The sequence below is a fragment of the Coenobita brevimanus genome, chromosome 102, assembly GCF_032717465.1.
Source record: "Coenobita brevimanus isolate Jiangsu-jjx chromosome 102, ASM3271746v2, whole genome shotgun sequence".
NCBI classification, from domain to species: Eukaryota; Metazoa; Arthropoda; class Malacostraca; order Decapoda; family Coenobitidae; genus Coenobita; species Coenobita brevimanus.
Genome location: NC_137055.1, coordinates 26,586,548 through 26,598,980, shown reverse-complemented (window position 1 = coordinate 26,598,980; position 12,433 = coordinate 26,586,548). Strand labels below are relative to the sequence as shown.

Sequence of the window (12,433 nt, the reverse complement as noted above, 5' to 3'; positions counted from 1 at the left end):
GAGTTAGCTGCTGAGCTAAAAGAGGCCTTGCAGTCTGGAGCAGTTGGCTTCGCTACAGACATGTGAACTGACAGCCTTAGCCAGCAATCATATTCCAACATTACTGCCCACTTTCTCACTGAGGACTTTGTGTAAAAAAACAGGGTCATGTGTACATTGTTGTCACTAACATGTAAAAGAAAAGCAATGAAGATGCCTACCCGTATTATGACTGTCCTGGACAAAACTCATTTCTTTTTCTCCCTCCTTGCTTTCTCCATCCTGACTCCTTCCTACTTACCTTCCTTCCTTTCTTTCTTTCACTTGCTCTCCCCCTTCATTTCCTTCCTTACTCTCTCTCTCTCTTTCTCTACTCACAGCGCATCTCTCGTCGCAGCAAGACCTCCTGGCGGGACCAGCTCTCCATAGCAGCCATATCAGCCGAGGGACGGGCCCGTCTTTTCTATCTGAGGGAGTGCCCTGGTCTGCCCACCAGGAGGTCGAGGCTCCTCTGCCCTAGACTACCCGGCCGACGTCCCTCCCTCCTCCATGACCTGGACTGCGGCTGTGCCATCTGTGACAACTAGGACCGGGCCTCCCCTCTGTGTTTCCACTTGCTGCTGCTGGAGAGCTGGAGCGAGTTTACTCTCCTTTTCCACCACGGGCATGGGGGTTGAGGGAAGTGTTGGGACGGTTTTTCCACCTGAGCTCGTCGGCGCATCCTCCAAAGGTGCTGTATCATCTACCTGGCTCTCGTCCAGCCCTGCCCTCTTTTGATCATCGTGCTGCCGGCCTCACCATCCACCGTCGAGTCGTTTTGGGGCTTCCATCTGAGCTCGTCGGCGCCTCCTCCATCAGTGCCGCTTTAACCTGCACCGTCCCGAGGACGTACTTCCACGTCCTCACGTTTTGTCACAGCTAATCCCGAGGACGTACTTCAACGTCCTGCAATTGCAAGGTTCATAATTTCCACAATTTTCAAAATTCGCGGGAGATTTTCGTTTCGCCTGGGTACCCAAGCCTCCCCTACCTGCCGCCAGGCAGGCAGCGTCCTAGACCCCGCGTGACCCGCGCTCGCCCTTGTCTCGGTCACTCACCTGCCAGCAGTGATCCAGGTCAGACATGGCGCGGAATGGTCTCTCAGACGAGCAAATTGCATCCGTCCTGGAAGCCTTCACTGGAGACAGTGATTCTCCACTTGATGATGATGTGGTGGATCGCGATTATGTCCAGCCAGAGGAAGAAATAAGTAGCAGTGATGAGGAGGTCCCTTCGCCCCGAAAAACGCGGTATGTGACATACCGTAAGGCAAGGGAAGGCCAGCCTGCTCCCCAACCACGTGCACAGCTATCTCTCCATCACGATTCTGATCAGGACGAGGATGAGGACGATGAGGATGACGGAGGCCTAGGACGTGATATCGCCGCGTGGTTGGGAAAGGAGAAAATATCACCATGTGGATCAGAAGGTGGGGCGAGACGACACCTAAGGTATGGTCAAAGTACTTTGTCTGGGGAAGTAGCAAGTGGTGTGGTGGGATTGCTGGGAGAAAGGGAAAGTGTTGTGGCAGCAGCGCGGGGTGAAAGTGAGAGTGGTGTGGGGGTAGTGCGGGGTGAAGGGGCCAGTGTTGTGAGGGAGGCAGCACGAGCACGTGGTGCTCGTAGGCCTAGGGGAGAGGAGGTTGAGTCACTCCCCAGCACTTCTTTCGCCCCTGAATATTCACAAACTTGTTCCCCACAGCCCCAGGATGTGGGGAAAGGAAAGAAAGGGAAGGGAAAGGGTAAAGGAAAAGGGAGAGGGAAGAGAAGTGCGAGTGATGAGAGGCGCCGCTCTCCACCTCCCCAACCTCCCCCACCACCCTCACCTCCCCACCCTGACGAAGGGGACGATGGTGACGTGGCTGGAGACGGTGGTGTCACGTGGAACTGGGAGGATGGGAGTAATTTTACTCCCATCATTCACCCTTTCACTGAGGAGTGGCGGTCAGGTTGCACGGCTCCAGGTGTAAATGCTGGGTCATCACGGTTAGATTTTTTCAACTTGTTTTTTGGTGAGGCGTTTGTTGGGCGCATAGTAAAACAAACAAATATTTTTTCACAAACCCAGCACCTTGAAAGTGAACGCTTAGGAACCACAAGCAAACATGCAGAACAGTATGACTATCCCGTGACTATTTCAGAGATGTTCCTATTTTTTGCCCTGGTAATCTTGATGGGTGTGGTGAGGAAAAATCAAATTCCTGCCTACTGGACAACGGACCCAATCATCTTAACACCTTTCTTTGGAAAGGTGATGGGTCGTAATAGATTTCAGTTTATTCTCGGCCGCCTCCACTTTTTTGATGCAGATGATCCAGCCAATGCAAATAACACCGATAAAATGAGGAGAATTAGGCTGGTATTTGATCATTTACGGGAAATGTTCCGCTCCTCATTTTATCCCTAAAGAGACTTCGTCATAGACGAGAGTCTTGTGTTGTGGAGAGGCAATATTTCCTTTAGGCAGTACATACCCAGCAAGAGACACCGTTTCGGGTTCAAGATCTTTGTTATGTGTGACTGTAAGACTGGTTATGTACAAGACATAGTCTTGTACACGGGCGCACAGACAGATATAATAGAAGATCGGAGTATAGGACTCTCTGGGGCCGTGGTGAAGACAATGATAGAAGAGTACCTTCATTGTGGTCATGTGTTGTACCTGGACAACTGGTACACTAGCCCTCTTCTCGCTAGGTTCTTCCACCAACACGACACCGGAGTCTGTGGTACAATCAAGAGAAACCGTCGCCATATGGTCAAGATAGGGAGGAAACTTGACAAGAATGAGGTGGTTTTCTTCCAGGCCAATAACATCCTTGCAACCCTGTGGAACCACAACAGGGAAGTTTGCCTCCTATCAACTGTTCACAGCCCCCTGATGCACCTCACAGACTCCGAGAGGAGGCGCAACGTATGGAAACCAGAGTCTGTACTTGCCTATAATCTGAACATGAGGCAAGTTGATCAGTCAGACTCGATGATTTCAAGTGTTGACTGTGCCAGGACCACGATGAAGTGGTACAAGAAACTCTTTTTCCACTTGCTCGACATCACGGTCCTGAACGCCCACTACCTGCACACAATGACCACCGGAGTATCCAAGACCTTTGAGGGGTTTGTGAGGGAGCTGGCACGTGAAATAATCGCCAAGCATGCCCAGGAAAGACCCCCACACCGCCCCCGCGCCCCCCGTGTTGCTCAGACTCCCCTACGTCTTGCAGGCCGCCACTACCCCAGCGCAATCCCTTCTGAACCAAACCGTCGTAAACCCCAGCGTCGCTGCCATGTATGTAAGCACTCGACAGTCAGACCATCCACCCAGAGAAAAGACACAAGATACGAGTGTGTCGAATGCAATGTTGCGTTGTGCCTTCAGCCTTGTTTCAAGGAATATCATAATTTCCTACACTTCTGAAACTGTGTGGGAAGGCGAAATGACGCTCATGATAATGGTAAGGCCAGTCAGTAGGTGCTAAGTCAAATATAAAGTTGAAACGGGTGTTATTTTTTCGGAAAAGTAATGTATAAGATGAGAATTAGTGTAAGTGGAAAGAATTGTTATCAAAACTACACCCACTGTGTAAATCTGGTCAGTAAATATGTGATAGCAAGGAAATAAAGTGGAAACGGGTGTAATGTTAGCATGAATAAAACGTATAAGTTGAACATTACTGTAAGTTGTCATAATTGATGTCACGAGTACACCCACATTCTGGTCAGTAAGTATGTGATAGGAATTATATACAGTGGAAGATGTTGTAATGTTAGTAGTAAGGTATTTTATAAGTTGATTACTAGTGTAAGATGAAACAAATGATATCGCGATAACACTCCCTGTGTAAGTACGCGCAAATATGACGCTAAGTTCCATCGTACGTTCAGAAATGATGTAATATCAATTATATCAAGTGTTTACATGTGCAATGTTAGTGTAGAATTATTATATAAGTACAAATATAGGTTTTAAGTTGAATTAGTTGTCATAGCGACTTCACCGTGTGTGTTACTATGCGCTATTATTACGCTATATATTTACGTAAGGCCTGAAATAATCTCAAAACAGTTCTATAAAGTTGAAAAGTGTATAATAATATTAGAAAAGTATTATGTAAGTAGAAAAAGCACAATACGAGTTGAAACAACAGTCACAGCGAGTTCAATCACTACGTAAATAAGAGCTAACATTACGCTAAATGTTATCAAAAGGCCTGTGAACACGTAAAAACAGTTCAATAAAATGTAAAATGGTATAATGTTATTGTAGAAGTATTACGTAAGTAAAAAAAATTATATGTATCATGATTTTAGAATGTTAGCGATTCATCGGGACCAAGTTGGCCGATTTTGCTCGTTTCTCACGATGGTACAATGCTTATTTCTGCTCTATTTTTGTATAAAATCCAATATACTCTTTTATCACATGTTTTTATGTTTGTAATAAATTCATTTCTACTTACTTTCATTGGTTTCCCAAACTTATAATACCATAGAAAACGTTTGATGCTCACACCGCCTAGGGAGAACACGGGGTCAGGTGGGACCAAGGCATACCTGGTTAAGCTAATTAGGGACCCCGGGGACTACTTTCTTTGCCACCGGCCATTGTTTCTGACCAAAAGCGAAAGTTTAAGCAAAAAAAAAAGGGTCGAAAAATGCCCGGGATTGGGGGGTACCAGTGGTCGAAAAGTGGCCGGGACGGGGCGGGTTAATAAAGCTTCCCAGATGAACTCGTCTGGTAATTCCGAAGGTCTTTCATCATATACATTTGTCCAACCATTTTTTAAAGGTGGCCAGCTCTCTCATCAAGGTATAAATTCTCATTAATAGTGAAAGGATTGTAGATATGGCTTTGATATCTTACAGTAGAACATGTTGTATTATAGACTTTCATCTGTAATGCACAATAAACAAAAGTGATCAGATGTGAGAAACTTTGATTTACATTAGCCAAGTGTGTTGATTTGGTTACTGGGAAGGCCTTCCATCATACAGAGTTTTGCAACCATGATTTATAGGGAGGTCAACCCTTCTCATGAAACTGAAGCCCCTAAGAATATGTAATGAGACTGCCGATATAGCTTTATATCATGGCACATGTTGTACAATGGACTCTCATCTGTAATGCGATATTTGGTGAGCATGATCCTTCCTGTTATTCGTGAAGGGATCAACCCCCTTCTCAAAAATTTGACGATAAAAAATTTGAGAAACTGAGCACATGGATTATAACGATAGGCCAACTGTACATATCACAGGACTGGGTGTGCAGTTTCCATTAATCCTCTGAATGCACAGCAAGAAACTATACATCTACTTTACTACTACTACTACTACTTCTACTACTACAACAACTACTGCTACTACTACTACTACTACTACTAATACTACTACTACTGCTGCTGCTGCTGCTGCTGCTGCTACCACTACCAGTAGTAGTAGTAGTAGTAGTAGTAGAAGTAGCAGTAGTAATAGTACTACTACTACTTTTTTTTTTTTTTTTTTTTTACCACTACATCACCTCCATCCATTGGTGAATTATATTGTGAAGATCAGAACCAACCTTCCTAATACAGTTCACCATTTGAAGTTGTAATGTGAAGGTTAACACTAACCCTCATATTACAATCCGTTAGCCCCAAGCACACCAACGGCTGTGGTTACCAACCATCTACAGTACTATTACTATTATTTTTTTTTTAATTGATATTACAGTGTAAATAAAGACATTAACCCTTTAACTGCAGGTGTCATCCCAGAATGACATTGCAAAAACTGGACCAAACCGCGGATGTCATTCTCGAATGTTTGTGAATATTTTGAATACCCCGCGTTTTTTCCGTGCGCCAATTGTTTCAAGGGAGAGTAGCTATTAAGTTCTTTCACTCCAGTCGACCCCCACCTCCCTCCTCCCACCCCCCAGGCCCCCACCTCCCACCCCCCAGGCCCCCCACCCCACCCCTGACCAACACGCATCAGTATCTGTCCAGCTGTGAGTGACAACACCGCTGATTTAGCAGTGAAGTGCGGGCAATTACACTGCCTTTTACCTGCCTCAGTGAACACAGAGTGGGTGTTTATCGTATGTGCAGTGTTCATATATGTTTATAGTATTATTATCAGAATGAGGTTGGCATTTGGTAATGGAGTGTGAGCGAAAAATAGTGATTACAACACCACTGATGTGGCAGTGAAGTGCAGGCAATTACAGTGCCTTTTACCTGCCTCAGTGAACACAGGGTGGGTGTTTATCGTATGTGCAGTGTTCATATATGTTTATAGTATTATTATCAGAATGAGGTTGGCATTTGGTAATGGTGTGTGAACGAAAAATAGTGATTACAACACCACTGATGTGGCAGTGAAGTGCGGGCAATTACAGTGCCTTTTACCTGCCTCAGTGAACACAGAGTGGGTGTTTATCGTATGTGCAGTGTTCATATATGTTTATAGTATTATTATCAGAATGAGGTTGGCATTTGGTAATAGTGTGTGAGAGAAGGTAATGGTTTGTGAGCGAAAAATAGTGATTTTAGATCGCTCACTTCTAACGGCACTGCCCATCCAGTGATAGTCAACGAAATCATGAAACCTACATCATTGCAAAGCCGAAGGTTAGTACTTTCTAATGGAACCTTATTTTTCGCTCTAGATTTATTCTGTGCAGAGTTATAAAGGTTTAAAGTTTGCTTACATTTTGGCTGAAACCCCTGCGGGAGAGGCCAGTCAGGGCAAAACAATGCCCGCGGTTGAAGGGATAAACTATTGGAGTCGCTCGTCTATGCGACTCTCGACCACTTTAGCTTCGTAATCCATACCCGCCAGAGAGACAGGCCTGAGGGCTGATGAGCTTGTGCCTCTGAGACATAGCAGAGCAGACCTCACGAGGGAGAATGAGAGTCGACATCTCATCCAGGCCATAACAGAACTCTGCGGTTGATGTTTCTTCTCAGAAAGAACCTCTGCCAGTCTCGAATAGAATCTCACTGCCTCTGGACCCATCCCACCTGATGTCGTGAACACAAGGGTAGTGAATCGACCGTGGTCCACATGTTGGATCCTTTCTTGATAATTTCTATTTTTTTCTTGCTAATTCCTCTTGTGTGCAGCTTCGAGAGACAGTTCACGATGACATGCTGCCATGGGATCGAATATCCTGATGTCGAAGAACGCCCTCTGCCCACGTGTCCAGAAACCTCGAGCACTGACATCCACTCTTGCATCATTTGATGTGTTTGCTGTTCTGTGGGTGAAGTGCTCGCTGTCCAGGGGTAGAAGAGCTGGCTCAATCGTGACATCATGGCATATTTCCTGCAGCATTTTGGCAGTGAGGTCGCATACTTCATCGTGTCGGATGCAAACAAAGCCTTCCTTCTTGCATACCATTGCATGGTTTGCATCAAAGGCAGTGCCACAGCCACAGTGTTGAGGTAGGTTCTCTATTGGCCACCCATATCTCAAGGCTATGGCATCAATAAATTCTTGTTTGTTGAAGTGGAAGCCCTTTGCCTTGAGAGGCAGGGTTGTGAGCCAGTTCGATGCCCCAACCTCCTGTGCAATTTCAACTCTTCTGCACTGGTCCGGTGTTAGATGTTCGATTATGTGCTGCAGTTGGTCTTTTTGTCTTGCATCACGCTCCTTGCTTATCTGTGTCTTTATGTCTTTCTGCCTCTAGTGGTCGATTTCACTCATCTCAACCTGGGCGCAGATCTTCTGTGACAAGGATTCGGTGAGTCTGAGTGAACTTCTGTGTTCATAGCTTGCCACGGCTACTGGATTTATAATGCCAAGGCCTCCCATCCTGGGTGGTAGTGCTAGAAGGTCCCTCTCTTCTGGTGTGGGGATGTGGCCATTGGTTAGAGATGGGAGGAATGAATCCCTGATTGCATCCTCCAGTGGTTGTAGCAGCAACTCGATGTCTGGTATGGTCCTCATCACGAAGGTCCACTTGTGCTTTACACCATAGGTAAATGCACTGTATGCTGCATGGGGTTCTGTTTTTACGTGGCTGGATATTGTATGAATTTCTTCTACCCATGTCTTTACCTTGTCACTCACATATTTGTCTTTGAATTCCTTGGTTCCAATCACAGCCCCTAAATGCCTCTGACCTTCCTTAGTCACTATCAAGTTTGTGCCTGTAAATGCTTCTTGTGCATCTTGATATTAAGCTAGTTTCACGATCAGGATGGACTTACTGGCATTAGGGTGGTAACCTATTTCAGGGCCATGAGATGTTACAAGGTCCCACCATTTCCTCACATCCTCAACCTTGCCAGTACCCGTGAGATCATCTGCATAGGCTACCTGTTTTACATTGGTGGCCTCGTATTTGATCTGTTGTTGCAGCACTGTCATCGCCAGGGCATACATAGCCATGGCAATGGGGTCCCCCTGGGTAGTTCCTTCTGTGGACTGGATTACACCGACGTCGTGAGCCGCTGTCTTACCCACAATGTAGTGATCTGCTGGTTCTTTGTAGGTGTTTTCCACATATTGGGCAAATGCTGGGCATTTAACCTTGATATTGTGCAGCATTGCCTCCCGGTTGATGGAATTAAATGCATTTGAGGCATCAACTAATAATACTGCCTCACAGTCCTCTTCCTCAAATATTTTCCTCATGGAGTGAACTGCTGCCTCACCTCCTGCCGGCTGGCCTGCACACACCTGGAGGTTGCCAACTGCCTGCTTCACATCATCTTTCACCACCTCCATGATGCATTTTCCTATAATCTGTCTTAAGACTTCACCCACCCCGATGGGCCTGCATCCAGGATTCTTATCAAGGGGGATTGGTCTGCAGGCCGTCAGTGCTTCGATGTTACTGCACTGACTTGAAGCCAGCTTCCTCGCCAGTGAGGCAATGGTGTTACATAGGTCTGTTGCTGCCTCCCCAAACTTGATGTTACTGAGGATTACTCGCCAAGATTTTGCATCCAGGCCTGACGGTCCTGCCCCTCCCTGTGTTGCATTGCCTTCCGCCACACCATATCTCCAGTTATCCGGTCATATATGATGGGATTGGGAGGAGTGTAGTTGCCGTCAAGCTTTGACTGGGCAATTGCTTGTCGTGCAGTCGGATGTTATTCTTTTAGTTGTTGCATTGTTTCATCTGTCAGGTCAAGTACTCCGTTTGGTGATTCAGCTGACAGGGATCTTGTTGCCATCGAGACCTTCCCCTGTCTCATCTTGCTGCCAAAAATCCTTGCCACATCGTTGGTATTCTGATTTCTTCTGCCTCGGTTGTTTATTCTCATCTGCAAGGCCCTTGCTTCCTCAAGTAGGTTGTCAATTTCACCTCTTTTCCATGTTTCAACCCGCCTTTGGATGGCCTTAATATTTTCTGCAAAGCTAGCTCTCAGGCGGGTCTTGTTGAGGAAGAGATGTGGTATTAGTGCAAGGACCTTAAGAGAGAATGAGGCAATGGGTGAGTTATTGTTGTAGTTGGCTATCAGGCGAGTGATTTCCTTGATCATGTCAGTTGTAGCATTGCATTTGGGAGGTTCAAAAAGGTTACTTGAGGACCATCCAAATATTTCATTATATGTGGTGTTCACCCAGGTTACTGCATTTTTTCGGGATTTGCCCATCCAGTATGTGGGACGACCTTCTCGCACAGACCTTTGAGGCTGTTCTGCTTCCTCGTTGTTTGTGTCACTACCGTTCTGAGGACGTATAATACCTGGATGATTCCCTCTTTCATGCACTCCTCTATGGTGGTCTTCATCCTGAGTTTCATTTATGTTATAAACCTCATGATGTTCCTCACCCCCAACTTCACTTCTTTTCACTTCCCCATGGTGATTTAACCCACTCAGCGCTTCCATATCTCTCGCATCTTGGCGTCCATCCCTATCCCTCGCTTCACCACAGGGTCTTTCACCACCACGCATGTCCATGTGATCGTGCATATTGTCAGTGACCGCCCCATCAATTTCCATGTCACCAATCTGTCTCCTGCCATGTTGGAAGCGGTCAAGTGCCACTTCTGGTGGGCTGTGATTCCCTAACACATTCACACAGAAAGGTCCCATCCTACAATATGTACACGGTGACCTGTTTGTTGCACATGAGCACCTGATACACTTATGCTGCCTACTGGAGCACTGACAATACTACTACTACTACTACTGCTACTACTACTACTACTATTAATGGGTAAAATGTGTCCACACCAAGGTGTGGAATGTTTTCATGCGAGTGGGGCGTGTTGGAATCCAGTAGCTTTTGATGATAATTATGTTATGCACAGATTTTATTAATTAACTTCTTTCCACTGTAATTTCAACCTTATACTTTGACTGAAGTGATTTCCGTTCTATTGTTTGATTCCACAAAAGTTAAATAAGAACGTAGCGACCAGTTACTCGAGCCAAAACCCAAATATGTGACTTTTGCGTACTGGGTATCGCGAGAACAGTACCAGACATCCTCAGACAAGATCGGTCATATTTCTCATGCTAGTTGCAGGTTACATAGCTAGGGTCCCCAAGCCGAAGTCCCTTTTAATACTTGCCATTCTGTTAGTCAACAGTATCCTTTAAGCTTTTTTTTTTTTTTATGCGAGGAAGGAGGAACCAAAGGCCATGAGCCCGCAGTAACAGTTCCCTCCAAGAGAAAAACAAAATACAATAGAGAGCCAAATTCAAGATCCGATCATTTTGAGATGCCTGGACACACTGCGTTTGAAAGACTGGAGATCATAGGCAGTAGGAAATACAGACAGAGGGAGATAGTTCCAGAGTTGACCTGTTGCATAAATGAAAGACTGGGAGTAACGGTTAACTCTTGCATTAGAGAGTTGGACAGAAAAGGGATGAGAGTTTGCTGCCAGACGGGTGCTACGCGCCCGTCGTAGAGGTGGAGGAATGCAAGCAGACAGTTCAGAGGAGCAGTGACCATTAAAGTAGCGATAGAAAAGAGATAAAGATGCAACAGTGTGGTGAAGAGACAGAGGTTGAAGGGAGTCAGTAAGAGGAGAAGAGTTAATGAGACGAAAAACCTTTGACTCCACCCTATTGAAAAGAGCTGTATGTGGGGAGCCTCCCCACACATGAGAGTTGTACTCCACACAGGGGCGGATAAAACCCCTGTATAGAGTCAACAATTGTGCAGGGGTAAAGAAAGAGCGGAGTCGACTTAGCACACCCAATCTCTTGGAAGCAGATTTTACAGATGTAATATGATCTTTCCAAGATAAGTCCCAAGTAAATGAAACCCCAAGCATGTTCAAGGATGATGCAGGATTAAGCTGAATATTATTAAACATTAGTGGGTATACCTGTGGAAGATTTTGTCGGGTTGATAGGTGTAAGAACTGAGTCTTAGATGCATTAAAAACAACCATATTATTTTTACCCCAGTCTGAGATACGAGCCAAGTCAGACATTAGGTGTGCCATAGCCTCATCCCTTGTTTGTTGAAGTAACTGTTGAGATGGGCGTTGCGAGAACCGAATGGAAAGGTGAAGGGTGGAGTCATCAGCGTATGAGTGGATAGGGTTAGATGTACAGCTTAGAAGATCATTGATGAATAAAAGGAAGAGAGTTGGTGATAGGACAGAGCCCGGAGGAACACCACTGTTGATAGATCTAGGAGAAGAACGATGGCCGTCTACAACAGTGGCTATAGAACGACTAGAAAGGAAGCTAGCGATGAAGGCACAGATAGAAGGATAGAAACCGTAAGAGGGCAGTTTGGAAATTAAAGATTTATGCCAGACTCGATCGAAAGCCTTTGAGATGTCAAGTGCAATGGCAAAGCTTTCGCCAAAGTCCCGAAAGGAGGATGACCAGGAGTCTGAAAGGTAGGTGAGAAGATCGCCAGTGGAGCGTCCCTGATGGAACCCGTACAGACGATCGGAAAGAAGGTTGTGATAGGAAAGATGCCTTAAATTTTTTCTATTGAGAATTGACTCGAAAACTTTTGAAATACAGGACGTTAAAGCAATTGGACGATAGTTGGAGGGTTGGGAGTTGTCACCCTTGTTTGGAACTGGCTGAATGAGAGCAAACTTTCAGCAAGAAGGAAAGGTACAAGTTGACAGACAAAGGCGAAAGAGTTTGCCTAGGCAGGGTGTAAGCACAGAAGCACAGTTCTTGAGAACAACAGGAGGGACCCCATCAGTCCCATATGCCTTGTTAGTACTGAGGCCAGTGATGGCAGAAAATACATCAGCTGAAGAAATTTTAATGTCAGCCATGAGGAAGTCAGAGGGGAGAAGTGATGGAGGAACAGCACCGGAATCGTCTAAGGTGGAATTGGAGGAGAAAGTCTGTGCAAAGAGATCTGCTTTATCAGTAGAAGAAATAGCTACAGAACCATCAGAGTAGAAAAGAGGAGGGAAGGATGATGAGGTAAAGTTGTTAGAAAGTTTTTGGAAAGGTGCCAGAAGGAGCAGGAAGAATTCGAGT

At 45.7% G+C, this 12,433-nt stretch overlaps 1 pseudogene; it reads right to left on the bottom strand.

The window, feature by feature from the left end:
• Nucleotides 1-3,003: 3,003 nt before the first annotated feature.
• LOC145415422 (uncharacterized) lies at nucleotides 3,004-9,610 on the bottom strand (annotated as a pseudogene).
• Nucleotides 9,611-12,433: the final 2,823 nt, after the last annotated feature.